Consider the following 5,106-nt stretch of genomic DNA (forward strand, 5'->3'; position numbering starts at 1 on the left):
GTAGTGGATAATGATGAGTTGTACACCATTGTTATCCCATTTATATATGACCCAGGTGTTCAGAAAACTTTGCTTGGACAAGTGGAAGTATACTTGTTAAATATTGATCCCAAGATTGTAAAGCAACTAAATTTTCCATTCTACTTTAATCACTTAACCACACTTTTGACCACTTGGAAGAGTTTTGCTCACAACCTCCATGAGTTTTATTCCATTCGACCTCGGACTCCATCCCGGATCCATCTCGAACTCCATCTCGAGTCCATCTCGGACTCCATCTCAAGTTCATCTTGGATCTATATCAGACTCCATCTCGAACTCCATCTTGGGTCCATCTCAAGTCCATATCGGGCTCCATCTCAGACTCCTTCTTGGACTTGTTCTTGACACTTTTATATATCATGACACTCACCATGTGTTAGTCTTTCTTGTGTCCCATTTTAGAGACTCATTCCTCAATTGCTTCCTGCTCACCCCTTGAGCACTTCGTTCGGAGTTCCACTCCCACTCTTGACTTTCCAAATCAGAATATTTGGTCTAACTATATTATATTTGTTGGACTTCCGCTTCGACCACTACCTGTAAGCAACCAAAGGGAACGACTTGAGAGACGATCCATAAGGTTCAAATATAGAGGGAAAGGGCCCATGAACAAGAGTGCACCCCCTTTTCCAATCGGTTAATGGTCTTGGGATAGTTGGGGTTAAGCGTCCTTGGGTTTGAATAGTACTGGGCTGGGTGACCTCTTGGGAAGTCCAAACTCAGGAGCTTACATTTGGTATCAGAGGGGTCTTGGGTCCGACTCTGTTGGTTGGCTAGGGGAATCACACCACATGTTGATTGACATCTGGCTGGTCCAGTTTGCTCCCGCTGGGCTTGACCCGAGGGGTAGGGTGTCAAGAGAGCGAGGCTCTCGGGAGAGCTGCGGCTCTCAGCTTCCGTTCACGAGGGCGTGAACTTGCAGAGAAGCGTGGTGGATTATAAGCAACCAAAGGGAACGACTTGAAAGACGATCCATAGGGTTCAAATATAGAGGGAAAGGGCCCATGAACAAGAGTGCACCCCCTTTTCCAATCGGTTAAGGGTCTTGGGATAGTTGGGGTTAAGCGTCCTTGGGTTTGAATAGTACTGGGCTGGGTGACCTCCCGGGAAGTCCAAACTCAGGAGCTTACACTACCATGTGGCACCCTTTCTACTTTACTTTAGGGCTTAGGGATTTGTGTCTCACAAAGATTTAGCATTGGTAGCTTGTGGCAATCATATAAGATAAACTTAACTCCATTGATAGTATTGGATTATGACCATATAGGAGTTTATAAGGTGAAGCACTAACAAAAATTTGCACCCTTGTGACATACGCATACAAAAGAGATGGCAAATAACCATCTCAATTTGAATCCTGAAAGTTTATATACTTCACGATCATCCCTTTGAAGGTCTAAACAAGCTATTTCACTAAACCATCTGACGATGGATGATAAACACTCATGAAAGTGTAGTGTATCCCCAACCGAGAGGTCAAAACATGAAATGCTTCAGCCATAATTATGGGACTATTTTCCGAAAGTCTTATAAAAAATATGAGAAAAGAGCAAAGAAGGAAGAGCTCGAGAATGGGCATCAACATTAGCCATTAAACTCCCCAGATGATGAACAACATCAAAATCATATATCTAAAGTTTCATAACCCACTAAGCAGTATGACCAACCAAATTCTTTTGCTTCAATAATGAAGTAACCACAGCATCATCACCTTTTAATAATATTAGAAAACCATATAGATATGTATGAAATTTCTCGAAATCGCAAATTGCTACTAAACACCTCTACTAGTTGTAATATTTAGTTGATATATACAATGGGATAGACCAAACACACTTGAGCTCTCTTACATCAACACACCTCCAAAAGGAATATCATAAGCACCTTTGTCACACCGGTGATCTAACACCATATACATCACAGTCCCGTCTTTCAAAGATTGGGCCATCTATCCATGAGTGATCATCCTAGATCCATTCCTTAGCATTGAACACTTCACTAAGTTATCTCACTTGTTAATCATTTTTCTAACTACACTACACCGTTGCAAGTGTTGTTGAAGTTGTCAATATCATCTTTCATATGGTCTATGGACTGTGAGCAGACATAAAAAACTATTAACAACTCCTCCAATTTTAGTATATCCTAACTACACTTGACCTTTCATTTTACATGTGGATGAATGGGCATGGTCTTAACATAACAAACTAATATATTAATGGTACCTTTAGGTGTCAATCATGAAATTAAACACATGGAGCACTTGGACCAAGTGCAAATGTTGAGTGGTATAGATACCATTTTTAAGGCTAGTAAGTCCCCAAGTTTGGAATAAGACTTATGGAAGTTGTGAGTGAGACTCCTTCAAGTGGTCAAAAGTGTGGTTAAGTGACTAAAATAAAATGAAAAATTTAGTCACTTACAAATCCAGGAGATTAACAGTGTGAGAAAAAGGGTATATATTTGGGATTATCACTTCATTTAATGGATGATAGCTAATGTAGAAACGATTACTCCTATCAGGCTTCGTCACAAGATGAGGTTCACACACCTAAGAACTCCATAACTTTTAAATAACGTCTGAGTATAAGGTTCAGGACATCCTTGATTCCAAGATTTCACGGTCTAAACTCTACTATCTGGTCGATTGGAAGGGTTACGGACATGAGGAACGCACTTGGGAACCTGCGGACAACCTGATTCATTCTCCTGACCTTGTTCAGGACTTCCACCGCCGCTATCCTTCTCGTCCCAGTCTTCATTCTTTTTCTCCATCTCCCATCCCTCGCCGCTCATCTCATCCTCCTCTTCGTTCTCGTTCACATCCTCGTTCCACTCGTTCTTGAGGACGGGGTGCTGTCAGGAATCCCCCAATTCTTGCCACATTCCTGACTCTTGCTGGATTCCTGACCTGCAGACCACATTCCTGACTCTCGAGACACTTCCCTATTCCTGACTCTCGAGACACTTCCCTATTCCTGACTCTCGAGACACTTCCCGATTCCTGAGTCTCGAGCCACATTCCTGATGATGATGTGGCGCCTCCTCGACCTCAGGTATATTTAGGCCGTCCTCGATCCAAGAGTGGTGGAGCTTCATCAACCTATAGTATATATAGGTTAGCCTTGTTCCATTTCTCCACAATCTGAATCAACGCCAGTCTAAGGCCTCTTCTTTGTTTCCACTAGCTTTTTCTCTTTGTCTTTTTGCATTTTTTAGTCTTGATCTTGTCGGGGGTCTTGACAGTGATGCCATTTGGTTTGAACAATGCTCTAACAACTTTTCAGCAGATGATGGACGAGGTTCTTTACGATATGCCAAAGGTGACTGCTGACTTCATTGATGATGTCTCGATCCACTCGGAGGGGACGTGAGAGGAGCACGTTCGTGATGTTTGTAAAGTGTTGGATCAGCTATGCAACTTTGGTTTAAAGCTGAAGCGGTTGAAGTGCGTGTTTGGGTCCAAGGACACAATTTATCTTGGGTACTGTATTTCTCGTGAAGGTTTGCAAGTTGATCCTAACAAACTTGTGGCTGTTTTAAAGTTCCCTACTCCGAAGTGTGTGAATGATGTGCAGCGCTTCTTGGGCAAGGTGTAGTATCTCAGTCGTTTTGTGGATCATCTTTCTGATCGCACTGCACCATTGTGAGTTTTGCTGAAGTCATCAATGTCATCTTTCATCTGGTCTCTGGATTGTGAGCGGGCGTTTGTGGATCTCAAAGAGCTATTGACGACTCCTTTAGTTTTGGCATATCCTGACTACACTTGACCTTTTATTTTGCATGTGGATGCTTTTGACGTTGGTCTTGGAGGTGTGTTCATGCAAGAGAGCTTGAGTGTGCTTGGTCAGCACCATCCCATTGCGTATATAAGCCATACGTTACAACCAGCGGAGATGAACTACTCCACGACGGAGAAGGAGTGTTTAGCAGTAGTCTGGGGTTTTGAGAAACTTCATGCATATCTACATAGTTCTCGGATGTTACTTGAAGGTGACCATGCTACTGTTACTTCATTATTGAAGCGGAAAAACCTGGTTGGTCATACTACTCGATAGGCTTTGAAGCTTCAGATATATGATTTTGATGTTGTTCATTGCCCATGGAGTTCTATAGCTGATGCTGATGCCCTTTCTTGAGCTCCTCTTCCTTCTCCACTCTTTTCTCATGTTTCTGACGAGCCTGTTATTCCAGCATCTGTGGATTTTCTAGACGAGGATTTTGTGCCGTCGGCGGTTGCTGTACTTAATGTTTAGTGTCCACAAGGCGCAAAGCAAGATCTACCTTCTCTTGATGAGGTCTGTGAGGCTCAAAAACTTGAGCCATGGATTCGAAGACTTCAAGATGGGTTTGAGAATCTTGCATTACTTGTTGATAACTTGCCATTCCGGCATTTACATTTTAAGTATCACCTTAAAGACAACCTTTTTTATTTTGTGGGGACGGATCTTGATGATCATTTACGGTTGGTGGTGCCTTCTGTCTTTATTCCACAGTTTCTCCATGCCTACCATGATTCTCCTGTTCTCTGTGGGTATATGGGACATCGTCGTGTGACTGAAAAGCTGCACAGATCCTTCTATTGGCCGGAGATGCGACATGATATTATCCGGTATATGCGTACCTGCGTTTGGTGCCAAACTCGTAATACTCCCCCTCGTGCTGCGGAAGGACGATTGGAGTCAATTGCAGTTTCCCATCTATTTGAGTTTGTGGCGTTTGATTTTATGGGACCTTTTCCATAGTCGACTGCGGGCAATGAGTATGTTATTATTGTTTCTGACTACTTGACTCGTTGGGTGGAAGTTAGTGCTCTTGCTAGCACTGTCAAGACCCCCGACAAGATCAAGACTGGAAAATGCAAAAAGACAAAGAGAAAAAGCTAGTGGAAACAAAGAAAAGGCCTTAGACTAGTGTTGATTCAGATTGTGGAGAAATGGAACAAGGCTAACCTATATATACTATAGGTTGATGAAGCTTCACCACTCTTGGATCGAGGACGGCCTAAATATACCTGAGGTCGAGGAGGCGCCACATCATCATCAGGAATGTGGCTCGAGACTC

Source organism: Selaginella moellendorffii, unplaced genomic scaffold (genome assembly GCF_000143415.4).
Source record: "Selaginella moellendorffii unplaced genomic scaffold, v1.0 SELMOscaffold_7, whole genome shotgun sequence".
Lineage (NCBI taxonomy): Eukaryota > Viridiplantae > Streptophyta > Lycopodiopsida > Selaginellales > Selaginellaceae > Selaginella > Selaginella moellendorffii.